Source organism: Podarcis raffonei, chromosome 6 (assembly GCF_027172205.1).
Source record: "Podarcis raffonei isolate rPodRaf1 chromosome 6, rPodRaf1.pri, whole genome shotgun sequence".
Lineage (NCBI taxonomy): Eukaryota > Metazoa > Chordata > Lepidosauria > Squamata > Lacertidae > Podarcis > Podarcis raffonei.
Window position 1 is genome coordinate 54,991,889 of NC_070607.1, and position 27,991 is coordinate 55,019,879.

General features: G+C 46.1%; 1 long non-coding RNA gene across 2 annotated transcripts in view; it reads right to left on the reverse strand.

The window, feature by feature from the left end:
• Window positions 1-2,717: 2,717 nt before the first annotated feature.
• LOC128416021 (uncharacterized) overlaps window positions 2,718-27,991 on the reverse strand; it is a 39,472-nt gene continuing 14,198 nt past the window's right edge. Inside the window, exons 2-3 of one of the 2 annotated variants that reach the window (XR_008331117.1) lie at window positions 3,998-4,169; window positions 2,718-2,842 (exon numbers count right to left, since the gene is read on the reverse strand). This is a non-coding gene — a long non-coding RNA (uncharacterized LOC128416021). Of the gene's footprint in view, window positions 2,843-2,927; window positions 3,023-3,997; window positions 4,170-27,991 lie in introns of those variants that run through there. The other variant, XR_008331118.1, reaches the window with a different exon arrangement.

Here is a 27,991-nt window from a genome sequence, read left to right on the forward strand (position 1 = left end):
TTGTTTGTGTTTGCACAATGCATGTTCTACCACACATATTGTTTTCTAGGATATTTTCCCCCTATACTGCCTGCATATGTGCAAGGTGAATTCAGAGGGGATGCATCACAGTGGACTCACTTCTCTGCTGAAAAGAAAACGAAGTACTTTTTGTGAATTAAAAGTGAGGTTTTTGTTTTACTTGTTTTTCACTTCAGCAAAGCCCTTGCTCTGATTGGGGAGGGGGTGTTAAGAAATTAAATTAGGATTGGGGGAGAACTGCTTCAGTTCAGATTTTAATGTGAACCTGCCTAATTTGCACTGTAGAGATGAAATGCCCATTTCGTGCCACTGCCACCAGCCCTTCAGCGAATGAGGCAGGCGGCAAACTGAGAAGGAGGCTGGGGTTTGGGGGGGACTACTTGCCCCCCTTGCAGTGTGCATAGGAATTCAGTTTTTTAGGGGGGGGGAGAGAGAGAGAGAGAGAGAGAGAGAGAGAGAGAGAGAGAGAGAGAGAGAGAGTCCGGACCTCCACAAGGACTGAGGGACAGTGGACCGGCCCCCTGAGGAAAAAGTTTGCAGACCCCTGATATAAAACGAATAATTTTCATGGAAAATGCTTTCATCAAAGGCAGATGTAGGGAAGCATGACCAGATTGGTCACACCAGGAGCAGAGCTTCTGGGGCACCGCAGCAGGAGCTGCAACTTTGAAGTCCAATGAAAGGCGAGAGGCAGAGGGCACCAGATTTTGGTGCTACACTGGGCACCACTGAAATTTGAGATGCCAAGGTCTGCCACTGCTTGCATAAATGTGTGTGTCAGGCTCTCTCCCATTTTGGCACTGCCCTTCCTTCTGTCCTTACAAAGCCTCTGAGCAAACTGAGATCTGATTTAAAAAAGCATGCTAAAAAGAAAAGGCTACATAACTTGATGCTCTTTAAATATATTCCATGATTGTGATGTCTATTTTGCATCCCTGTCCTGATTGCATCTGGGACAGGTGCCCCCATAATTCAACCCTGCTTGTTGCAGTTCCGATCCATTCTAACACTGGATTGGGGGCAATCGAGAAAGAGGAATAGGTTGTGGCTTCCTAGAAATCTTTCCAGTGAGGAAACCATGGCAGAGTGATGTGAAAAGTGTGAGATGAGGCAGCTGAAACCACTGCATTCCTTGTACTTCTCTCTCCTTCCCCCATGTACGTCAATGCTTTCCTACCTTGGCTCCGAACATATTCACATTCTCCTGAACTAGCAGCTTAAATCACAAAGCAATATGACCTTTCATCTCTATATTGCCACTTATTTTCATATTTCTATCTCCTTACTTGACAGACAAATCAAACTGCTATGCACGCCAATGCTTTAATAGCATATTCTACCTTCTCCTCAGGAATAAGTTATACTGAAGATCTTCTAGCACAACGGTGGCCACTCAGAACACACATGCAAATCACAATTTATATATTGGACTAATGTGTGTGGTCTCTTGTCTGTTGTCTCTCTCTAGTGGCTGGATTTGGTACCTATCTGGCAATAACAATGCCTATGGAAGTCTGTTAAGCACCTGAAGAAATCAGCCCTTCCATTCATGAAGCCATGTGTGGTTAGCTGGAACATTCAGACTGGAAACATACTGGACAGGCAGTGGTCTGTCACTACTTGAAGTCATGCTGATTGCAACTAAGCCAGTGGAATTATTGTTCTCTTGGAAACTCAAAGTGTGTTTCTGTTCCTCATGCGTTCTTGCTTTAAAATGTTTGTTTTGTCAAGACACAGATGATCAAGTTGTATTATGCTGTTTCCCAAAGCAATGCTTTAACATATGAACATAAGAAGGACCAGCTGGATCAAACCAAAGGCCTATCTGGTCTAGCATCCTGTTCTCACTGTGGCCAACCAAATGAGTATGGGAAGCCCACAAGGAAGGCTTCAATTCTATCATACAAATGCCAGTGTTGGGGCCTATGAAATAGAGCAGACATGAAACTCCACAAAGGATAGACACCTAACGTGTATGGGGCAGGTTGTGAGAAGCATTAATATGAAGGTAGAGGTTGCAGGAAAACATGATCTGGAACTGGGTAGGTGATATAGTAGGACATCCGAGCCAAGTAATCCGGAAGCAGGAAACAGAAATAGGCAATGGGGCTCAAGGTCAGAGACCGACTGTTGATCAAGCAAAGATCGAGGCTTGCACTAGAAGTACCGTATTTACTCAAATGTGATGTGGGCTTTTTTGGCCAAATTACGTGGTGAAAATTAGGGTGGGCCTTAGATTTGATGGCACATTTACATTCACCAGCAAATACTTTTTTGGTTTCAAGGTTTTGAAAACTGAGGTGCGCATTAGATTTGATGGCGCATTACATTTGAGTAAATACAGTACACAGCAGGCCAGGATGTACCAATGGGCTGCTGGGGTGAGCAGAGCCATGTTGCAACGTGAGAGAGCAGGGCTAAATCAGTTGGAAAGGAAACCAGGACACAAATGAGGAAGTCACCATTCAAATCCTAGTTGATCCTAACAACCAAGCTAGATCCAGAATCAAAGCTAGATGTTCACCTAGTCAAGCACACTTTTTCTTTGCTTATATTTTATTTCAGCTACAATGTGCCATCTCTCTCTCTATCTCTCAATGGCATAATCCCATCCACATGGCCAACCACTTGCAGCTGGGATCCTTGCTGATAAAGTAGATGGCCTCATAATGCCTTAGAAGACAGAAAGGCACGACTACCAAGTCAATAGGCTTTTATTTGGACTCAGATTTCAACTCAGATTGGGGACGGACAGAGACTTGCAATGGAAAGCAATTGCTAAAGACTCCCTCAAGGCCACTCCGAACTTGAAATCAGTCACCTGTGAATGAAACACATATGTATTTCTGTTGATTGAGTGGTATATAAATCATGTTAAATTAAATTAAATATGCAACCTTTGTATAAATCATAACCATTTCCCCTTCTTTCATTTTTGTTCATGATGTATAGCTTCTCCTTCAAGACTTGCAGGTTTGATATATTCGTTACAATTTTTTTTCTATGTAGATAATGCAAATAAATGAATGGAAAAAGAGACAGATTTATTTGTTTGTTTGTTACATTTCTAAATCACTCTTCCTCCTAAGGGAGCCTAGGGCAATGTACAACAGGGTATAAAATACAAAATAATACCATAAATAAAGCATAACAATAACCATTATAACTATAAAATAACTATACAACTCAGAACCCTCAAAATACACGCATAGTACAAAAAAGCATCTGCAGCTGTTTAGAAAAAAGATCACTTGTGTAATGCCATATGTGGCCATTATTGTCATGCAAACAAGCATAGATAAAGAGCAGGCCTTCTGAACCAAATCAGTGATTCCTCCTGCCCATTGTCCTGTCCCTGACTCTGGCCATTGTCAGATGATGTGCTAATAGAACCTTCTAATGGGGAACCCGTGGTTCTCCAGATGTTGCTCAACTAACTCCTATCAAGCCCAGCCAGCATGGCCAGTGGTCCAGGGATAATGGGAGTTGTAGCCCAATAGTTCAGTCGGTAGAGCATGAGACTCTTAATCTCAGGGTTGTGGGTTCAAGCCCCATGTTGGGGAAAACATTCCTGCATTGCAGGGGGTTGGACTAGAACACCCTCATTGTCCCTTCCAACTCTGCGATTCTATGAACATCTGGAGGGCCACAGGTTCCCTATCCATGCAAGAGAGGAGCCTATTCCATGCCATCCATTCCCACCCTCCAATAGTGAATGGCGTAGAATATAAATGTGAGACATGAGTATGCCATCTTCACTAAAGATGCTGCAGCCCATGCACTCACCGGACCATTCTTCTCTTGTCCCATCACAGAAGGAGCAGCTCAAAGTCAAAGTATTGCTAAAAGAGAGTTTCTCCAGGAAGTAGGAGCCTTAAAGTCAAGGCTCTAAGCTTTCCAACTTTGTCTCACTGTTCTCATTTTGGAGTAAAGTGAGTTAAAAAAAACCTAACTAACTAACTAACACCTTACTTACATCAGTTGTTTGCGCTGAAGAAGAACGTTGTCAGTTGCCAAAATTGCCATGGAACAATTTATTCACAAGTGTGCCTTTCACCCAATATCAAAAAGATACAAGGTTCTCCCTCTTGGTGGGATTCTTTATGTTGCAGCTCCTCACAGCGAAGAGATGTGCGCTCACTCTCTACCTATTATGTAAAAGAAGAAAGAGCAAATGAATCTTTCATGGAATCCCGCCTAGCACTTTGCTGAAAAGAGCACAGTAATGTTGCGTTTATCCATCCATCTCTGAGCAAGCAAAAACTGATGGGGAGGAATGGGGGGGTTGATTAATATGAGATTTGAGGATCCTCTTGGCTCTCACCATTGGTTCTTTTTGAAAACTAATGAATCAAGGCTGGAAGATCAAAGGAGATGATGTTCAGTCTTACACTAATTAACCTTCCCAGCAACAGAGGAAGCTAGATGAGGGCGGGAGAGGACGTGTCACCATAATACTTTGCACGGTGGGAAAGCCTACACTCAGCAATTAGAACAATTTTCAACTCTGCTGCTGATTACTCTGTCATGTTCAAAGAAGGGCAGATCATGGTCTGCCCAGGGCTTCATGCATATTGTATATAAAGGGGGCCGGCTCCCACCTACTTAGGCAGTGAGAGAAGATCTGATTGCTCCCAGCCTTACATAGCAAGGGAGTTTTTAAACAGACCGTATAGTTATGGAGGATGCATGATTGACAGGAGCTAACACTACCAAAATACCTGAGATGCAATCAAGGGCTTGCTGATTTTGTAACTGCACACGTTTTAAGAAAATTGATTGATGTGTAATAACTTGTAATGCTTTGAATCCCTCCAGAAAAGAGTACCCGTGGTTGCTGAACATAAAATACGGTGATGCAAGGCATGATTGTTTACTCCTGTTCTGATTTCTAGGAGATAGTGCAATACCCACTTATTCAAGAAAACTTTTGAGCAATAAGAACTGCTGGCCTGTCTTTAAGGTAAAGGTAAAGGTACCCCTGCCCGTACGGGCCAGTCGTGTCCGACTCTGGGGTTGCGTGCCCATCTCGCTTAAGAGGCTGGGGGCCAGCGCTGTCCGCAGACACTTCCGGGTCACGTGGCCAGCGTGACGAAGCTGCATCTGGCGAGCCAGCGCAGCACACGGAAACGCCGTTTACCTTCCCGCTATAAAGCGGTACCTATTTATCTACTTGCACTTAGGGGTGCTTTCGAACTGCTAGGTGGGCAGGAGCTGAGACCGAAAGACGGGAGCTCACCCTGCCGCGGGGATTCGAACCGCCGACCTGACGATCGGCAAGTCCTAGGCGCTGAGGTTTTACCCACAGCGCCACCCGCATCCCCTGTCTTTAGTTTGCCATTAACAACTAGGTGAGGCAGTAGACGGAAATAGTTTTTTACTGATATTTTTGTATGATTTTTATTCTTACTTGTATTGAGGGGGGGATTCGTGTTAAGGTATGTCAGCTAGGGATGCTCAACAAATCTGCTGGGTCTGCATTTCAAAGTGAATTCACCTGATCTACACTCTCCCACACCTGGGAGGTTTTCTCTGGGCTGTTGCCAGAACATTTGGAAGAGGAAGCTCCAAGCTCCCTGTCCAATGCATAGCCTAGTCATCCTGGTCAGATGCTGAGATTAAGGTGAGGTTTTATTATGGTACTTTGAATTAAGTTGGTTGTTTTATTTTTTAAAAATCATATGATTAGACATGAGAACCCCAACATCAAACCTTATTTTGTGGCTTTGAGTAGGTCACTCTCGCACCTTCCTTTTATGGGGTTGTTGTGAGCAGGTCAAGTGATAATATATTGCAACACACCTTGAAGGCACAGCAAAGGAGGAAAAAGAAACCTAAATAAGATCAAGCAAACGTCAGTATGGGTTTGAGACAAACTCAAGATGCTACTGGAAAGCATTTGCTTGTTCCAACAGCCAACCTAGACCATCATCCTAACGTAATTTCAACCCCTGCTGCTCTCCCCCCCCCCCCCATGCACACAAGGCTTGAAATGGGTCTGGGGTCTGGCAGCCTTGCATCCATCTCATGTGGGGAGGGATGTCAGGAGCTGGACAGGGCAAGGCTTAGAAGAGGTTGTTTGTGTTTTTTTTTTGTAAGCCCAGTGCCCACTCCTCAGTTGGCATGTTCAGAACAGATTTGGCATCCAACCACCTGGATCACAATGCAGGAGCAGATGGTCATGTAAAGGCCTAAGAAGGAATTTATTTTGGTTTTGGCTGCTAACTCAATTGACAAATGGAAGCAAAGTTGTGTGTGTGTGTGTGTGTGTGTGTGTGTGTGTGTGTGTGTGTTTTGCCTAGTCTGTACTGTGCTCTGGAGAAGGACTGTAGCTCCATGGAAAGGTGCATGCTTTGCATCCAGAAGCTTCCAGGCTCTAGTCAGAGCTGGGAGAGACACCTGTCTGAAGTCCTGAAGGGCACCTGCCAGTCAGCACAGATAACACTGATCTGGAGGGACCCATGATCTGACTCTGTATAAGGCAGCTCCCTAAATCTACTCTGGGGATTAGCTCTCAGTGCAAGGCACAGGGTCAACATAACATTCACTTGTTGGCCACAAAGCAAGACAGTGCTGAAAAACTGAACCTGAGATGAGGAAATATTTTGGATGCTTTGGGAAGGAGCCATTCATTGCTCCCATAGCTCAAGTGATACATCTTTGGGTGAACGTTCATATCATCTACTCTGAACCCAATGGTGAATCTGATATTGTCATCAGATTTGCAGATATCCATGCAAATCTGATATTGTCATCACCATTAAATTACCAGCTCGGCAGAGACTGGATCCTGATTGTGCAAAGTGTTAATATGGTTGGCTTGATTGGTGTTTAACAACATCTGGAAATCCACAAGTTCCCCATTCCTGTTCTGCGGGCTTTAGATCCCTTGAGAATGTCAGTCTGTATGCGGAGGATATGTGAACAGAGACACTTTGGTGTGTTCACAATTGATCTGTCTGCAAGATAGTAATGCACAGTCATGTTGTGTGCTTGATACATTTTTCCACTTCTGTGTGCCCACTTTCTCTGGCTCAACATATTTCATCTCATCCATTGGCCTTTTAGTTCATTAAGCAACAGCCACAACTCTGCTGGCAGACCTTTCAAATTGGGGAAGAGTTCTATATCCAGATTAAGATGATCTAAATTGCTAATTTTGATGGATATGAGTTGTGCTGCGAATGCTTAGTTCAGCTCGAGTGAGAAACAATCCCTGTCCTAAAGCCTTACAAATGAGACACCCAAGACAGGTCAAAGAAGCATAATCATTTCCCATCTTAAAGATGGAAAACCAATGAAATTAAGCAGCTTGCCCAAGGTCACGCATGGATCCAAATTTAAAACAAATTGAATAAGTTTCTTTGTGTCATCTTCTTGCTGAGCTTGGAATCGTTTGTGTTCTCTGATCTCCTTGGCTCAGAGCTCAAGGAGCCATGCTGTTACAGTAATAACATGAGGCCAATAAGGCTTATTAAGCCCTGGAGGGATTCTTTGCAATGCCCAAGCCACAGAGCTGCCTAATAAGCAGAGAATGTTGGCCATGCTAATGTCATTAGTGGTGCCATTTGTTTTAGGCTAAATGTTGTACAAAGCAAAATCCGTTTTAATCCCAATTTAGAACAGGCTTGCGGCTGTCACTGGGGGCATTTTTTCCCCAGCCTATTTTTAAAAATAATCTGTTAGGCATGCCGGTTGCCAAAATTCCACTAAGAGCTCTATTCCAGGGCCTTATGCTTTCAGAAAGGCTTCTGCAGGGTGCACGACACGTGCAAACAGAGAGAAGGGCTGCAATTCTTGCTAGACAAAGGAAGCACGAACAGCGAATTGTCGTTTGAGGAATGAACCACACAGAGGGCCAAATTCAGCCTAATAGCAAATTGATAGCGGGCATCAGATGTCAGCTGGCACTGTTTCCATATCAGCATTAGATTAGAATGCAGGTGATGGACCTTGTACTTTTCTGCAACTCTGTCAGGGGAAGGGACTGTAGCTCAATGTTACAAAAACTTTGCAAACAGAAGGTCCCAGTTTGAATTTTTAGCATCTCTGGTTATATGACTCAGATGGGAAAGAGCATTTGCCTAAGACCCTCAAGAGCTAATGGCAGTTAGAGCAGACCATACTGGGCTTAGTGGAGAAATGATCTGGCATAGAGTTGTTGCCTATGTTCCTCTGCCTTCCTAACCTGTCCTTTCTTGCTCTCACCATTGCTAGAAAGGTGGTGCACACCTTATTTTCAGACTTATACTCTGGCAGAAGATAGACAGAGAAACCCAGATTGAACATTTCCTCTGATTCATCTTTAAAGAGCAAGTTTTAGCTTGGAAAGTGCAGGGCAAAAAAGAAAATGCAAAATGCTCGGCCACGGAGCGTTGAAGTGAAGACCTCTGCCTGGAAAGAGCAGGGCAAAAAGTAAGTGTGGGTAAGCTCTTAGTAGAGTTCTGAGGGTAATACGTTGAACAGAGGTGGCTAACTGGCATCCTCCAGATGTTGTTGGATTCTAATGCCTATAAGCTCCAGAAAGCATGGCCAATGGCCAAGGATGGCGGGAGCTGCAGTTCAACAACATCTGGAGGACCACAAGTTAGCCACCCCTGATTTATATAACTTGGTGGACAAGGACTGACCCATAGGGTTACCCTTCTACATAATGTTTGAGTATTTCTCCCATTTGTAAATGATGTGTTGTCTCCAACATTTATTGGTAGAAGCCTAGCAACCTTCTTTTAGCCAAGAGGAAATTATGAATGAAATCCATACTGAAGCATGCACACCTGTGAACACACACACACACACACACACACACACACAGAGGTAAAGTTTTTGCTGCAAATGAATAATTTAGATCTCAAAAGTAAGAGGCTACAGAACGAAACAGGCACTGCTGTTCTGGTATGAGTTCACAAAACTGAAATATCAGCAATAGAGATACCCTCCTTGCAGTACCCTGTTCACTTTGGATATCACTAACTGGGGATGGTTCAGAGGAGATTGAGGTCAGCTGCATACTTTATTTAGCATTCATCCAGATTTGTTTGCCCAAAGTTTACAGGGAGGTTAGGCGACATCAGTTATTTGTTGCACATTCATTCTGAGTAATTTGCTAGGAGGTTATTCAATGTTGTATGAAACAAATGTTATCACATGCTTTCCTTTTTTTGTATATACTTTTTATTAATTTTCAACCAAAATTATACATTTTTAACCAAATTTTAACAAATTATACTTTTGAGACTTCCTTCGATTTTTCTGGTAATCATCCATATTTACCCCTAAAGAAAACGCATTTCCTTTGTTGCATTGCCTTTTGACTTTCTCCCCTTTCAATATATATTTTCCCAAACAATACATGTTAACCTTTCACAGTGCTTCTTGAAACCCCACTAGCGTTGTTTGTAAATCACATATATTTTTCAGATAATCTACAAACTTTCCCCAATTTTCGATGAACTTTTGGTTTTTGGTATATCTTATTTTCCTAGTCAATTTATCCAGTTCCGCATAGTCTGTTAGTTTCATTCTCCAGTCTTGGATTGTCGGTGTTTCTTCCTGTTTCCACTTCTGGGCTAGTAGAATTCTTGCTGCCGCAACTGCATACTGGAATAACTTAGTCTTTTCTTCTTATTTCTTTCCCTGTGATTCCTAAAAGAAAAACTTCTGGTTTCTTAGCAAAAGTATATTTTAACATTTTTTTTAATTCATTATTGTCAGGGAACTGCCATCTGAGACGCAGGAGGTGAAAGGGCTCACGGAGGGTGAGAGAGACCATTCAGCTGAGGAGGGAACCAGCAGGGGGAGAAGTGGAGTTCCAAGGGAAAGTGAGTCGGAGGGAGGGCTCAGAGACACTTCAAGCGAGAACAGTGGGGAGGTTTCAGGACCTCCTATAGGGACACCCACTCCTCGCCGGAAACTGTCACGCCGAGAGTCCAGAAGACGCGTTTCCGTTAAGGAGCTTTTATGCTGGAAGAAGTTCCGTAAACGCCCACTGTCCGATTCAACGAGCGACTGATGGAGCCATGCTTAAGGAGCTCCGTCACAGACAGAGGTTTGTGGACTTAGCCAAACTCTGAGGGACTAGGATTTTACGCACAAGCAGCTCACCATCCCATCACAGCAATCGGACAGTCCCTGAAAGCAGCTTGTGCAGAGAGGCATCATGAGCAACCCAGCCGGAGCCGGGGGAGCAGGAGGAGCTGGAGAGGGTCCAAGCCTGGAAGAAAGGTACAGGGTGTTGGAAGTCCAGCTAGCACTGCAAACGGCAAGGCTAGAGGAAAGGAGGGCGCAGGATGCAGAAAAGGCAAAAGGCGCTACACTAGCAAGAAAGATGCCAGGATTGGTGCAGAAGTTTGGGGGGGACCCCAGGAACTACCAAGCCTTTAGGACAGAGATGCAGTATGCTCTCGAACTGCAGTTTAACGACTTTCCCAACGAGGCATCGCGAGTGGCGTTTGTGATTGGCCATCTCGAAGGGGGGGCGAGAGACTGGGTTAGACCCCTGATGGCAGGGAATAGTGAAATGCTGAAGGACACGAGGAAGTTTTTTCGCGCCATGGATTTGATGTTTTCCAGCGAGATTGAACAGGGACTGGTGCGCAGACAATTGATGGCTTGCAAACAGGGTAGCCGATCGGTTCGTGAGTACTGGACTGAGTTTACAATGTTGATACATAAATTGGGGTGGGACCTATCGGCGGAACCCATTCAAATGCTCTTTGAAGAGGGGCTTTCTTCGGCGGTGAAAGACGAACTTTCCCGGGCGCCCAGGACCAGCTGGTCTATGGACCAGCTGACCAAATCAGCGCTGACCATTGGAGCGCGCCAGGAGGCAAGAGCCTTGGAGAAGCGGGAGGGGAAAGGAGAGCGTTGGAGGGATTTCCGCATTCCAGAGATTCCAGAGCCAAGTTTCCCGCCAGGAGAGCCGATGGAAGTTGGAACAGCGCGCGCGCGCGCAGTTTCAAATCCCAGTGAAGGGAGGAAGAAGGAGGGAAAGAGCGCCAAGAAATGTTATCTCTGCCAGCAGCCAGGTCACTTTGCCAGAGTCTGCCCGCAAAGAAAGGAATGGCAAGGGATGGCGGGAGCTGTTGGGGGGAAGGAGGAGGGAGTCCAGGAGCCAGTAAAAGCCAACGCCTGGCTGCCACCGTCAGGGCACTGCAGCCAGGCCAAGGAGCAGTAAAAGTGCCCACTCCGGAACCTCCAAGACCAGCCCTAGTAATAGAGGTGTTGCTAGAGCTGGCAAACGGATACCCACTAAAGACAAAGGCGCTGTTGGACTCAGGCAGCTCCTGTAATTTTATGAGTAAGGAGTTTGCAGCTGAACACCAGATACAGATACTCCCTTTAAGCAACCCCCTGCAGGTGACCACGATCGATGGGAGGGAGCTGTTGGGAGGAGAAGTTAGCCTACAGACCATCCCAATGGTTATGAGGGTGGCCAGGCACACCGAAAGGATAGCGTTCAATGTGGCCACCCTGGGAGGGGCTCCCGTCATTTTGGGAATGAGCTGGCTAGCGTTGCATGACCCGCTAGTGGGCTGGCATCAGAGAGTGGTCTCCTTTGGGTCAGCACATTGCCTGGAACACTGCAGAGAAGGAAAGGTGCCAGAAGGGGCAAAAGCCTTTATAGCAGGGACGGAAGTGGCGGACAAAGGGAAGGTGCCCAAACAATACGCTGACCTGAGCAAGGTCTTCAGCGAAAGGGAAGCAGATAAACTACCACCGCATAGAGACTTTGACTGCCAAATTAACCTGGTCCCTGGGGCCCAGCTCCCCGTGGGCAAGCTGTACGCCATGTCAGACAGGGAAATGCAGGAGTTAAGGGAGTTTATTGATAAAAACCTGAAGAGGGGCTTCATCAGAGAGTCCAGAGCGGTGGGGGGGAGCCCAGTGTTTTTTGTGGACAAAAAAAACACGGATAAACCCAGGCTTGTAGTGGACTACCGGCGGCTAAATGCCGTGTCAGAACCAGTGACTTTCCCCATGCCCAGGATTGATGACATTTTGACCAGGGTGAGGAAGGGAAAGATATTCACGAAACTGGACCTGAGAGGGGCATACAACCTGATACGAATAAGGAAAGGGGATGAATGGAAAACCACCATGTTCACCCCTTTGGGGGCTTTTGAATATTTAGTTATGCCATTCGGATTGCAATCAGGCTCCGCCTGTTTTCAATCGCTCATGAACCATGTCCTGGGACCTTTGCTCTACAAGAATTGCGTGGCCTTTCTCGATGACGTACTGATATATTCAGAGAATGAGGAGCAGCATGTAAAGGATGTCAGGGAAGTGCTGAGCCAGCTGCAAGCAAACCAGCTGTGGGTGAAATTGGAGAAGTGTCAGTTTCACACCAAGGAGGTGGAATTCCTGGGGTACCGCTTATCAGACAAGGGATTAGCCATGGATCCAGGCAAGGTCCAGGCGGTGCTGGAATGGAAGACACCGAAAACGAAAAAGGATGTGCAAAGGTTCTTAGGGTTTGGGAACTTTTACCGTAAATTCATCAAGAACTTTGCCCACTTAACGGCTCCCATCACGGACTGTCTAAGCAGCAAGAAGAAATTCGTTTGGACGGCGGAGGCGGAGCAAGCATTTGAGGAATTGAAAAGGGCATTCGCTTCGGAAGAACAGCTCCTGCATGTGGATTTACAAAAACCCATCAGAGTGGAAACTGATGCCTCAGACCGGGCGGTGGGGGCGGTGCTGCTTCAGCCAGGGAGCAATAAGTCGGAATGGAGACCGTGTGCCTTCTTTTCGCGTAAGCTGAACAAATCCGAGAGGAACTACACCGTATATGACCGAGAGCTACTCGCCATTCACGAAGCGTTCCGGAGATGGAGACATTTACTAATTGGCGCACAGCATAAGGTGCAAGTGTGTACGGACCACAAGAACTTGGAGTATTGGAGAACGGCACGAGTGCTCAACCAACGACAAGTGAGGTGGGCCCAGGAGTTCTCCAAATTCCATTTTGAAATCTGCTATGTGCCAGGTCCAGAAAACATCAGAGCGGACGCTCTCTCACGCAAACCTGAATATTTGGAGGGGGAGGGAGCGCCTGAAGAGAGACATATTATCCCAGAGGACCACTGGGTGTGTGGGGCGGCCTGGGTGGGGCAAAGAGAGCTGGTAGAGGGAACGGTAAATGATGAATACGCCCAGGATAAGCTCAGAGGTTTAAGGAGAGAGGGAGAAGACCCCGGAGGTTTTGAAGAAAGAAACGGGGCATTGTATTACAAAGAGGCACTATATATATACCCGAAGGGGAATTGAGGGGGAGAGTACTCAAACAGCTGCACGACAACCCCACAGCGGGGCATTTTGGGCAACACAAGACCATGTGGTTGGTGACCAGGGAGTTTTGGTGGCCCAAGGTGAGGGAGGATGTACGGGAGTATGTGAGAAGGTGTGACCAATGCCAGAGAGCCAAAGGAGAAAGGCGGGCGCCAGTGGGGTTACTAGAACCGTTACCCACACCAGAACGACCGTGGGAGGCGGTATCGATAGATTTTATGACTGATCTGCCTAAATCCCAGGGGAAAACCACCATACTAGTCGTAGTAGACCTGTTAACTAAGATGGGGCACTTTGTAGCTTGCTCACATGCAGTCACGGCGGAAGAGACAGCGAAATTGTTTGTAGAACATATTTTTAGGCTGCATGGCGCCCCTTGAGGGTGGTCTCCGACAGAGGGAAACAGTTCACATCCAGATTCTGGAGGAAACTTATGAGCTTGTTGCACGTAGAGGTCAACTTTTCGACTGCCAGGCACCCTGAGACCAATGGGCAGGCGGAAAGGGCAAACGGTATCCTCCAACAATACCTGAGGTTTTATGTCAATGACAGAGAGAACGATTGGGTCGAAAAGTTGGCGCTAGCGGAATTTGCTTACAATAATGCAGAGAATGTGTCCACCGGGATGAGCCCCTTTTTGGCTAATTATGGGTGCCACCCCAGGGCGTTTCCAGGGGGAGGAGGGGAGAGATGGAGTGTCCCGGCCGCTGAACATTTTGTAGAAGAAATGGAAGCGATCCATCGTCAACTCCAACTCAACTTAGAAAGGGCCAAAGAAGAATATAAGAGGCAGGCAGACAAGAGCAGAAGGGAAGGTGAAACCATTAGGGTGGGGAGTCAGGTCTGGCTATCAACCCAAGGGTTGCCATTCAAGGGGGGTTGCAAGAAATTGAGACCCAAAAGATTGGGACCATTTGAGGTCATCCAACAGGTCAACCCAGTGGCTTTCAGACTCCGGTTACCGAACCACATGAAACTGCACCCAGTATTCCACAGGTCATTACTGTCACCATATAGGGGGGAAGGTGAAGGGGTATCCACACGGGGGCCAGCCATAGAAGAAAGGGAAAGCAGCAACCATGTGGCGGAAATCATCGACTCCAGGTGGAAGGGTAATCAGGTGGAGTATTTGGTCGCGTGGGAAGGGGAACCGGAGTCGGAAAACACCTGGGTGACGGCAGAGGAGGTCCGTGACGAGATCTTGATCGAAACGTTCCACCAAAGGTTCCCCAGGAAACCTCAGCCAGTAGCGAGGTTCCGGAGGGAGTACTTTGGCACCACCGACGATGAGGAGGAACTGGAAGGATTCAGGGAATCGGAGTTGGAAGAAGGAACAGACTCCGATGAGGAGGAGTACTTGGAAACCGGAAACAGCAACAGGTGGAGGGAAGTGTTCGAAACTTCTGAAGATGAGGGAGGTTCCTTCAGGGGTTTTGCTCCCTCGCCTCCCGCAGAGGAGGGGAGGGAAGGGGGTGAAGGGGGCCCTGGAGGGGAGGTGGATGTCAGGGAACTGCCATCTGAGACGCAGGAGGTGAAAGGGCTCACGGAGGGTGAGAGAGACCATTCAGCTGAGGAGGGAACCAGCAGGGGGAGAAGTGGAGTTCCAAGGGAAAGTGAGTCGGAGGGAGGGCTCAGAGACACTTCAAGCGAGAACAGTGGGGAGGTTTCAGGACCTCCTATAGGGACACCCACTCCTCGCCGGAAACTGTCACGCCGAGAGTCCAGAAGACGCGTTTCCGTTAAGGAGCTTTTATGCTGGAAGAAGTTCCGTAAACGCCCACTGTCCGATTCAACGAGCGACTGATGGAGCCATGCTTAAGGAGCTCCGTCACAGACAGAGGTTTGTGGACTTAGCCAAACTCTGAGGGACTAGGATTTTACGCACAAGCAGCTCACCATCCCATCACAATTATATATCCCTTCCCAGAAGTTCTTAACTTTCTTACATTCCCACCACATATGATAAAATGTTCCCTCCTTTTCTTTACATTTCCAACACTTATTGTCTATTTTATACATTTTAGCCAGTTTTACCGGTGTAATGTACCATCTATAAAACATTTTCATCACATTTTCCTTCAGTCCCATGCATGCAGTAAATTTTAGATTTTCCTTCCATAGTTTTTCCCAATCTTCAAATTGAATATTATATCCAAAATCTCTAGCCCAGTGTATCATTACCGATTTAACTTCTTCATCTTTCGTACACCATTCCAACAGTATCTTATACATTTTTGACAAAGTCTTATAGTCACTGTTTATTATGTCTATTTGGAACCTGGAGTCTTTTTCTGCATACCCATTTTCCTTTACATCTTTTTAAAACATTTCATTTACCTGGAAATAGTGCAACCAATCATATACAAAATTTTTAACTTGTTCATATGGTTTTAATTTCCATTTTATCACATGCTTTCCAGTACAACTCCCATCACTTTCCTTACCGCAAAAAGACTGATGGGGGCAGATTTGTTGCACAAGAGCACCAAATCAAATTAATCGTGCAACCTGAATTTGCCAGTATGTAATTGAACCCCAGCAGAAAATAGCAACAGTCTGGAAGTGCCCTAGCACAGCCTATGAGAAAAAGACAAAACAGATGTAATAACCAGGAGTGTTCACCCTTTAGAAGGCTAGGGAGAGATCAGAGATTTAAAATCTGCAAACATGAACTAAGAAAATGTCATCAGTCCATGCTTCACCTTTTTTGATGATAGCAGAGAAGAAACAATGGCTGTAGATCAGAAGAACATCAGTTTAAATAACAGAATGAGGGAAGTCCATTTTTTTGCCCACAAGGGCTGCTGAACAGCAAGTTGAGCCACCAATTATTGTTTTCATCAACAGCTTTAGAGAAGCAGCAAATGCTCCGAGAAACATCAACCAACATGATAATCAATATCTGTACTTTCCTGCATTTCACTTTCTTTTGACCTCACTGTTTCCAACCTCCCTGCCTTCCAAATCACATTTCTATATACCCATGCAACTCAGGATAAAATTTATGCATCTGATAAGGTGGACTGTAGTCCAAGAAAGCTCATAGGCATAATACATTTGTTAGCCTTTCAGGTGCCACAAGACTCTTGGTTGTTTTTACCAGCCAAAAGAAAACCCTTTGACTTATTTCATTTTGCTTTGTTGCAGAAGAATGGTGTACACACAGTCTTCTCAAGAGGCTCTGTGATTATGTTTTTCCAAGGACATATTTCTAAGACAGCCGGATTGGGGACTTGAAGTGAGCTTGATGCAATTCCTGCCTTTTCGTTCCATATAATTTGGGATGAATCAAAGAGTTTCCCATCTGTAAAATGGAGCTTAAAGCATAGTTTATCTTTTGCATTATAAACACATTTGGAAGCCCTGCCTGCGTTAGACCACAGGATAAGCTGGGGCCTTGGAGTCCTTTACATCATATAAAATGCTCTTATATGAGAGAGTGAGCAAATTATTGAGCCAGGAAATTCCTTTTCCTGCATGCATCTCACTGCAGCCCCATCTGTTATTCTACATGTAGCTGGAGGGTAAGTTGAAAAAGAAAAAATGTGCCCTGGTTCCTTCTACTGACATACAGCACTCCAGAAATGTGATCATGTTTGCAAATGCCAGATATAATGATTTCCAGAGGGGAGGAAGAAACAGACGCATTCTTAGAGCTCACATTTTGAAATGTGTTGAGGGTTTTTTAAACTTCCAAAATCATTTGGTAATACTAAGCCATCTCTATTTTTCACTCCTTTATGAAAGTGTTTGGTGGTGAAATTAACTGTGACAGATAGTAAGCACATGCTCTCTCTGCTCCTGACATGACGATTAGAGAAAAATCTTCCACATATTAGCAAGAACAAATGCTACCAAGGAGAGGTCTAATCACTCATATTCCAGTCCCTACATTTTTCAAATGTTATTACAATGAACTTCACTTCTTTATAGCTTTGCAGCATTTAGAGGCTGGAGAAGTGAAGGCAGACCTACTAAGGGCAGCTTTTTCTGGTCCAGAAACAGCCATGGCTGGGGAATTAGTGTCCTGTCCATGTCATTGGGCTGGACAATTGAAACTGATCCCACAGGTTGAAAATCAACATTACTCCAGGGACCTCCAACAGACCTGGACTAGTTGTAGCATCAGGTTCAGCACATATCTGAGCAATTTTTGACCTCAAAGCGTTTCACAAATCTTTTGCAGCAGGTTATTGAATAGCATAGACATCTTGCTTTTTTGAAGACTTCAGTTTTCGACATCTTGTCTTAGCCACAGCAGCTATTCTCTTGCTTCTCCCTGAAACCCTTCAGGATCCTGATTTGCCCTGTCTCCATCCCTTATCTCCCACTATGCATTACATGAATCTTCCTAAAAACAGTGAAACACTTGAATGAGTCCCATTATGATAGATATTTTAAAAGGTCAACTCCCACTGTGTTTGATAAACTACTGCAGTCATTATCTGAACAGCATAATAAGATCATTTCAATGAAGCAAGCAACATTTACATGTAACTTCTGTATTTTAATAGTATGTTTTCATTAAATCTTGTATTAGCAAGCATTGGTCCATAGTAGATTCTCAGTCACCAGAGTTTTTATGCTGCAATTCCACATTCACTGTTTATATGTGGCTGCAGAGGTACATATGGTTGAAAGTTGTGTTCCACTGTCTGACAACTTCCTGCCTCACTAATGGCATACACAACCAGTACTGCACCCAATATTGAAGGGGCCCAGTGTTGCATGTATGAGCAGTGTCACATACCTGTGACATCACACATGCACATCATCAAGAGGAGGCTGAGCATGCAGTCCAGTGCTTGTGCAGCTTCAATGCCCAGTGGCTCCTCGTCTCTTGTGCTCAGGAGGAGCCAGCCACTGATGCTGCACCATGCATGGCTCCATGCTCACCCCCTCAACATTGTGGGGGCTCAGCCCCCTGCCAACAAATATTCAGGGAACCAAAGACACCCCCACCCCTAGGAGTTGGCACCTATGCACATAACATGGGCCCTTTGCAATCTTGGAGTACAATGGTAAGCACAAACGTTTCCAAAGCACTAGATGGTTCTCATACTGTTGCCTGAAGATCTGCCACTTTCACTGTTTTATTTAAAAATGGCCTTCACCACTAAACTCATCTAATGGGCTAGCAGGGCACATGTGTAAAGCCTACCTGCTGAGTTACCTTGACCTCATTTCCTCGATCGTCAGAAGCCGAGTTGTCAGAAAGAAGATGCAGCAGATAAAACTAATCTTTCACTATCTCTGGCAGCTTTTCCCTGGTGTTTGCCCATTTGCAAAATTGTTCAGATCCGCACAGGAAAGCTACTGCATGTTGCCAGTAACCGAAATCCAATTAGCTTTAATTGCTACGTCGTCACTGATCCGTTCAGTAGGACCATGAGAATAAGGCATGGACCCATGTGAGTACTTTGCCAATTGATGAAGCAATGGTGTCACACAGACCTGGCTCCTAAAGAAGCACAGTCATGTTTCTTGTATCTATTATGTAATAATGAAGTCAATACACCTATCTTCACATAAGATGAGAACTTCAAGGGCACATGTGCGCACACAAAACAACACTATATCAGCTCACCTTGCCTGGAGAAAACAAAAAATGGTCACAACGCAACAAGAATCCTGGTTTATTTAAGAACATAGGAAGCTGCCTCAGGCTATTTGTCCATTTAGCCGTAGTATGTCTGTAAGGGGTTATCCAAGGCAGAGGTCTTTTTCACATCTCCTGCTCTTCCTGGACCTTCACCTGGAGCTGCCAGGGATTGAATTTGGGGCCTTCTGCATGCAAAGCACATTTGTTAAGTCTCTGAACACCTCAGAGGCAGTATGTCTCTGAATACCAGTTGCTGGAAATCGCAGGTAGGGAGAGTGCTGTTATCACTCAGTTTCTGCTTACAGGCTTCCCACAGACATCTGGTTCACCACTGTGAGATGCCCTTTGGTCTGATCCAGCAGCTTCTTCTTATGTTTGTTTGTAAGTTTTTACATTTATACCCCATCTTGTGAGAAATAATCTCACAGCCAAAATAAAACTTCAAGCTTTGCTAGACAAGCAAAGAGTTAAGACACATGGAGTTCTCCCCTGTAAATTCCTAGAGAGAATACTCTGTGAGGTCATATCCCCTGCTTTCCCTGGCAGGAAAAGTAAGGAAGATAATGGATTGAAACTGGGACCTGATACATGCAAGAAATGTGCTACACCACTGAGCTATGGACCCCCACCTTGTCACTGAATAGTTGCAGGACAGAGCAGCAGCACTCCACCTAAGATGCAGAGCCTTTAATGAGCATTCATTGGGTATGGCTGTCCAACCAGCTGTTGGTCCACCAAACAGTGGTACTCTCCACCCCATGTTTTACCATCTTGACAACAAGGATATTTCATGTGCAAGAGAGGACTATGCACAGAACATGAACTGCAAAGTCGTCATATTGCAGCGCAAAACATAAAAAAGTGAAAAACACCACTCAGAATGTGAATTACTGCCAAGGCCACTGAGAAATGTTATACATAAACACCTGGAATTAAAGGTTTAAAAAATGACAGGGTGTTGCTGCAGAGGGTTAATGCTGCTGCCTTTCAAATCTTTTTAAAAATATTGGGATGAGCCTTTAAGTGCTGAAGTTGCAAGTGGGAAGAGAGACTGTGAAGAATAGCAGTTTAAGAGAGAGACTACAAAAATGAGGCCACAGACATGGGGAGGGAGGTGTGCTATCATTAACAGAATCACAAATAAACGTGCTAGCTGCGGGAAGTATTGTATTTTCCCTGATACAATTGCAGTTGGATCGCTGGGAAGAATTGATGCTCTCGCCACAGAAATGGATCTTTGAGGGAAGGCATATGGTCTGTGTGAAACTTGCCACTATTGTACCAATAGCTGGTTGCATCAAAAGGCTCTGAGGCAAGCAAAACATAGCCGCTAAGGCTGCAACCGTAAGCATATTTGGCAGGGAGTAAGCCCCAATTGGTAAGGGACGCAGGTGGCGCTGTGGGTAAAACCTCAGTGCCTAGGGCTTGCCAATCGCATGGTCGGCGGTTCGAATCCCCGCGGCGGGGTGAGCTCCCGTCTTTCGGTCCCAGCTCCTGCCCACCTAGCAGTTCGAAAGCACCCTTAAGTGCAAGTAGATAAATAGGTACCGCTTTATAGCGGGAAGGTAAACGGCGTTTCCGTGTGCTGCGCTGGTGCTGGCTCGCCAGAGCAGCTTCGTCACGCTGGCCACGTGACCCGGAAGTGTCTCCGGACAGCGCTGGCCCCTGGCCTCTTAAGTGAGATGGGCGCACAACCCTAGAGTCGGACACGACTGGCCCGTAGGGGCAGGGGTACCTTTACCTTTACCTTTTTAAGCCCCAATTGGACTCCGTCAGAGCTGCTTCTCAATAAACATGCTTAAGAGTGAACTACACCTCTTTGATGGGGCAGAGACTCCCTCTCCCAAGACAGCAACAATAAGCACCACACAGATTCTGCTCTAACATGGACCACGACTCCCCTGACACATCCTTGCAGAGAAAAGAGGGGGTTGCCCAGCAGGTGTTTGTTCCTCAAGTCAGCAGCAATATGGCCTTCCAGCAATAATGGCTTGTGTTTCTTTTGGAACTTTTCCATAATTCATACAGTGGCCTCCTCTCAGCCATCAAATATTTATGCCCTGATGATGCTTAGTAAGAAACATATTCTTCCTTGGAGCATTGCTGAACATTCAAGGCTAGCATGGATTTTCCTTTGTTCAAGTCATTATGTTCAGTATCGATTTAGCTTGTCAGGTGGATGGGGTGTGCTTTAGGAAGGAAAACAGCACAATGCTTTTCCCTACACCCAAAGAGCAGCTGCCTGATTCTGCTTTTGCAGTCTAGTTCACCCTTGACCATGCCAAGGAGATAATAATCCTCTCTTTGCAGCAATAAAACATGGACTGGGCGGAAATGGCCTGCCAATGTTCTCTGCACTGTTTGTGGGTGGCAAGATTCAGGGGACATTTTGCTGAGCATTCTCCTGGGGAGAGCTGAAATTCTCCAACATTCAAGAAATTAAATTTTCAAAAATTATCCGGACAATTCTTTTCCGAGACTCTTTGGCTGGGCACTAAAGAAAACCACTCTTGTAGAGTTTAAGAGCCTTTGAAAGACAAAAATGGCTCTATCTCCCTCTAGTGACCAAATGGGTTAGCATTTGATGGCTCGATTCAGAGGTCCGCTTCTCACATGGTTGGTTTGGCAAAGTAATGCTCTGAGAAGCTCCATCAATTGTGAAGGGCCACTTTGCTCTTGGGTTTGCTCAAACGGCAGCCTCCAGCCACCCTTCCAGTGTTATGGAAGAGAAGGCAGTAGACATAGCCTTCTTCCAGTGCATCCAACCTTCAGCTTCCTCCTGGTCACTTGTGGGTCATAGTGCCTGCTTTTTTTTCCTCTGCTGGAGGTTGAGTCTTTGCCAGAGGGGTCGGAACAAATCCTTCCCCCCTTCAGCTCAAGCCCTGCATCAAAGCATTCATTTATTTGAACAGATAACATTGTCCCATCCGCCAGCCTGGGTTTCGTACATCCTCGGGCATCTAGATCTACCACATTGTGCTCAAGGAGAGAAAATCCATCCCACACCATGGGGTTTGCGGCTGACCTTCTACTGTGCCACTGCTAACCCATTGACGAAAAATCCTAGAGTGGCTGCTCTCTGTGAGAATGGGAGGGGGGTGAAAGGAAGCAGATACAATAATAATTAATGCATGACCCATAAAACCCCAGTTTGCAGACGTATGCTCTTGCTGGGCAGTTAGAAGGCAGTGTTTTAAAATCCCATCCATTATTCATAGGGCAATGCCATTTTAATAGTTAAACTTGTTTCCAATTAATTTTTAATTAAATCCACTTTTCAAAAAAAACCTAAGACACAACATTTCGCCTGAAGCAAGATCCTCTGACCTACTGTGGAATCATAGTCTGTTGTCAGGACCAATTCACACATTGCCAAATTCTTACGCAGAAGATGCTTCCATGGAATAGAGATGTGATTTTTAGCATATTTGTTTTCCATAGTTCCAGTTACAGAAAGTTTCATACTTTCTCAAGGGACTCCAGAGTTACCCTCACAGCTCCCATGCAAGGTAGGCTACACTGAGAGAAAGTGACTTTTCCAAGGCCACCCAAATCTTCTGGATCCAAGTCCATTACTGATGAGGACGCCACCATCTATATACATAATGCTTTATGAAGAACATGTTTGAGAAATCCATGTCGCAGAGGACTTACAAACATTAAAAAGGCATGTGGAAAACAAAGAGGAAAGGGGTGAAATAGAGACAGGAATAAACAGGGAAAGAATATATAATTGTTTTAAATACAGGTATTTTGGCTTAGTTGTGATATAGTATTGGGACCAGGAAGTTGTTCCAAAAATGTCCTGGAAAAGATCAGCTTTTAGGAGAGTGTAGTGGTCACATAGATGTGTTTTGGAGGACAGTTCCAGGCATAAGGGGCAGGAAGGCAGAAAGGGTGGAAGCCAATGAATTATATCCAGTGCAGCACCAAGCAAAATGTTCTGTCAGCACAAAGAGTTCTCCTTGCACAGCAGAAAGTTCTCCCTCTCTTCTCCCCCTGAGTGCCCCCTAAATCCATTCTGGGGTTCCCCCAACCCTCTGGTGCAGATTTGGGGATGATGCTGGGCACACATGGGTGGAGGAGAAGGGGGAAATCCCTTGGGGGGGAGACACTCTGCATGTACTCAGAGGCACCCACTGCCATCACTTTACGCTGACATTCCCTGACATTCAAAGCAGATTCAGGGGCTTAATGCTGATGAGCCTTGGCTCAAAAGTATGCCCTGAAAATGGGATTGGCATCTTCTGTGACGCTGAGTAGGAAATGAAATTCTTACCCTTCAAAACTGCATTCCTAAGTGCCTACTCCTCACTGGCTTAGTGATCAGAACAAAAACATTATAGTGTCTGGAAGATAAGTCCACTTAGCAGCTGCAAAGCAACTCCACGCACTAGAAGGGACCGGCTTAGCAGCAAATTCTTCTCTTACAAAACTCGTAGGAAGGCTAAAGCTCCCATTTGTTTTAGCGCATAGACGGCAGGACCAACCAGGTTATGGCAGAGAATAGAAATGTGCACACACAAAATCCCTGACTTTGCTATCAGAAGGCTGCGCCGTATCTATAATGCTTAAAAATAAACCCTGCTTTGAACAGAGCTGAGCTGAGCTAAAATGACAGCATGAGTTTAATTACTCCCATCTTGTTCAGAGCGATAGGAACTATAATAAAACATGGCCCAGATTTCACGGTTTTTCACACCATAAGCCAATTAAAAAGTGCCTCTGACATGAGCCCTGCTGCAATTAACCAAGAGCAGACTTGCACTCAAAGGACATGTGTAAACAGAGGGCAGCCACAAAACCATCTAGCTCGCTCCCCTATCAAGCAGCTTCAGTGACAGCATCCTAAAGGGGAGGCTGCCTGTGCTGGGGGTTATTCCAACAAGAGGAGCAGGAAGTGCATCAAGTCCTCAACACCTCTAATGCAAAAAAGATCCAAGACTCAGCAGATGTGAAATCAAAGAGGGATAGATCCGTCTAGCATGCTGTGAGTAGGACAAGGGGGTGTGAAATTAGACAATGTCACAGGCGATACAAGCAAAGAGCTTGATGGATCAGTTTTCCTCCTGAACAACGAAAAATGATCTGGAGAAACTGATGCACAGGGAAATCCAAAATTAAGAGCCAAGCCTTGGCAGGTGCCTGAAGCTATTTCACATAGCTCCTGTTCCTGTTCTGCCTTGAGGCCGAGATTTGCAGAAGGGAAAAGAAGCTGAATGCAGACCCAGGGCACAGCTTGTAAAACTCAAGGGAAGCAGAGAGCAGGGATGGGGAGTGAATGTAGTGCAGCAGAGTACTGTGTTCTGGTACTCTAACCATCAAAGCAATAAAGGTAAAGGTAAAGATACCCCTGCCCGTACAGGCCAGTCTTGACAGACTCTAGGGTTGTGCGCCCATCTCACTCAAGAGGCCAGGGGCCAGCGCTGTCCGGAGACACTTCCGGGTCACGTGGCCAGTGTGATATCACTGCTCTGGCGAGCCAGAGCCGCACATGGAAACGCCGTTTACCTTCCCGCTAGTAAGCGGTCCCTATTTATCTACTTGCACCCAGGGGTGCTTTCAAACTGCTAGGTTGGCAGGCGCTGGGATCGAGCAACGGGAGCGCACCCCGCTGCGGGGATTCGAACCGCCGACCTTTCGATCAGCAAGCCCTAGGCACTGAGGCTTTTACCCACAGCGCCACCCGCGTCCCATCACAGCAATAAGAGGAGCCAAATAGCACCCTACATTTGGAAAAAGGTGTCTTTCGTCAATACATCTTGCCCAGGTGAGACGCCCTTCAAATGCAGCAGCAGACTTACAAGAGACCCTTTTCCATAACATGATCCTGCATGGCTGACTGCTCCATACACCCAATGCAACCATGCAGTAGGACCTTTCCTATATAGCTGGCACCCCTTTCTAATGCAAAAACAATCCTTGATACATCCTGGGATGTGGTTGCATGAGCCACATGTACCCAAGGGGTGTAACGCGGGAGGACCAGGAGAGCCATGGCCCTGGACGCATAATTTTGAGGGGGCACAAACTAGGCACCCCCACGCAGACACGGGCTGCTGTGGGGATCATTGGCCCACCCAGGTGCATTGGGCCCTGTCCCTGGCTCCCTATCCTTCCCTGTCTGCCCTGAGGGGGTCTCTGGGACCCAAAGCCCAGCTTGGCCTCACCGCCACGTCCCCAGCCCCCTTGCTGAATGGCTGCCCAGCCAGTACTCAGTCGCTCCTCACTTGGCATGCTCCCTGGACAGTGAGTGGGCAGGGATGGAGGGAGGTGGGCAAGGGGCGACCCCACCATGGCACTCCAGCCCAATGCTCCTCTCCACGGGCATCAGGGGGGTTCACAGGGTCAAACCATTCTATGAATAAGGTGATGGAAAAGGAGGGCAGGATTTTACTTTCAGGAACAGGTTTGGAACATAACCGTGCAGACAGACGCATTTGCAAGATGGGCACTGAACATGGAAACAGAAGCTGATAAAAGAACCGTCAAAGATGGTATATGCTGTTTTTAGGGGCTAGTTAGCGACACCTTGACTTGGAAAGAGCATGAGACAGCAATTGGATCTGGGAAAAGAAGGCTCGGCATACCATGCCAGAAGGCCTAGCAGTGGAAGCCAATGCCAGAGAAAAGGGTGCCAGGTGCCAGGCAGACTGACAACAGCTAGGAGAGACAGAGACACCAGAACCCCCTGGGACTGCTAGCAGAACAAGCCTGTGCCGTGCAGAGGCGCCAAGGTGTCACTGATTCTTGTCCTTTAGCTTAGTAGTGTCAACATGCTTTCTAGTCTGATTGATGACTCAGGAAGTCACAGAGCAGCCCTGCTCTACTGCACTCCGATCTCACCCACGAGTCAGTGCATCAGCAGGAACAGCTGCGACCAGATTTACTGAGGGAATTATTACTGCAAGGGTCGCCTGCTTCAGATGCCTTTGTCTGTATACGTCCTGCAGTAAATTACTCCCTATAATATTTTTTAATCATTGCAGGAGTCCAGCATCATAGGGAGCAATGTAATGTGGGACAAGTGAGAACGTGCTTCCCAAAATAAACCCCACAGGAAATCAAACCAAGAAAGGTGGTAGCCCCGCCTTCCTTTCTGCCACCAATATTTCCAGTCCTGACATACAGTTTATACACTATGCACACTGTGGAAGTGCACTAGGTGGAGGGTTTTGATGTCCTCCCATTCTTGACAATTCCGCTTTTCATTCTGGCCACAAGAATCAAGTTTCCTGATGTGCCAGTTGCATGGCGCGTTCCCAACCCGCCTGCCCCCCGGTAGAAATAATGACACATTTATTAAGGTTAATGGGCTAAAGAAGGCCACAACTTTATTGGTTACAGGTGATGAGCGGTATTGGCTTAGGCATTGGACCTAACTGACTATATCTGACTCCAGCCCGTCTGCTTGAAGTCCGGGAAGGGTTAACACCAGTAGGGGGAGTCCTGCTGATGCACATCAACTAGGAGCTCCCCGGGGTCACCAATAGGGGGCATGCCTTAGGCCCTAACCTCCCTAGGCTTCAGACAGGGCCAGACACACCCCCAAATCCTTTAACAGACTACCCTTCAAAATGTGGGGCAGGTGGTGGCGCTACCTCCCCTTTTTCCCATCTACAGAACTATTCCAATGCCTAAGCGCCAATACCCAGAAAGTTGTGATGATTTGCTACAAGGTAGGCAAAAACCAAGTGGCTGGTGCCAATCTGCCAAGTGGAAAAATTCCTACCAGGTCCTTCAACGGCGACCAACCAAGGTCCATAGCAAGGTCAAAGAAAGCAAACCTTAGATGGCGGGAGGGCGGGAAAACCGGAGCAGTTGGCAGGCACACAAAGAGGGAGATCCCCAGCTGCGTCCTGCCTTTAAGGGGCAGGCCACATCCCCGGAGCAAGCCAATTGGCCGGGAATCCCCCAATCACTCAGGGGCTGGCCTCCCCACCCCCTGGACACGTGGAACCCCACCTCCTCCTTAAGGCAGAAGTGGCTTTTTCTAGCAAGGCATATGCAAGGCCAGCTACCTGCTGATTTCCTCCATAGATGTCTTATCTAACCTTGAATTATTTTTTAACAGAAGACGTTTTCCTCTGCCCAGTGTTTTTCTGCTACTAATTTTTAAAGTCAGTCATTTAGGCCCAAATTAGATGCAGTGTGGGATAGTTATGATTCTCCTGCATTAAAAAGATAGGTGCAAAGAGGAGATACTGGTTAGATTAGGAATATGACACTAGAATAGGTAGGGTTAGCTCCATATTATTTTTCTGATTAAAATTCTCTTGCCCATATCTTCTATTTGCGCCATGCAGAATAAAACTTACAGATCTTGCATAGATAACTCGGTAACAGTAAACTACAGACGGCAGTGAGGCCTAATTGGAATAAAGGATTAATCTCATTCTTCAGTGCTATGGTCCTGATTCAATTCAAGGGTCCCTGTGGCTTCTATTAAACGAGAAACAACAACCCATGTCTTGTTAGGTTCTTATTAATATGTATAGTGAGTGCACAGTGGAATCGGCCTAATCTCCAGGATTTTCTGCAGAGCAGGTGCCGACACTGGACATTCAGTCCCAGGAATGTGGTCCTTCTCATTTAGGGATAATGCTTGTCTTCTTCCACCTTGCCCTCTGTGGGTTTCCCATCTATCTAAAATTAGGTTGTAAGCTCTTCAGAGGAGGGATCTGTCTTTTGTGGTTGAATGCAAATGGCACTTCTAAGCTAAATCTATAATTTTCCATACAAGGGGTTTGAGACCATCTCTATCAATCTGCACAGGGCATCTTTCTAAAGAAAGACACTCCTGGCTCTCCTACCAGATCATATCTGCTTTAGCCCTTAGAACAAAAACCAGCATCTATTGTCTCACAACTCCATGCACTTTCTTCTGTGGCTTCTTATCTTTGGAACTCATTTGCCTCCAGACATTCAGATGGTCTCGTTTAACTATATGAATCTTCTCCAACCTGGTGCCCTGCAGATGTTGTTACCTCCACATCAGCCTCAGTCTGCAAGTCCAAAGGGAGTTACTAGTTCAATAACATCTGGAAGGAGACAGACTCACCATGCTGAAGAACT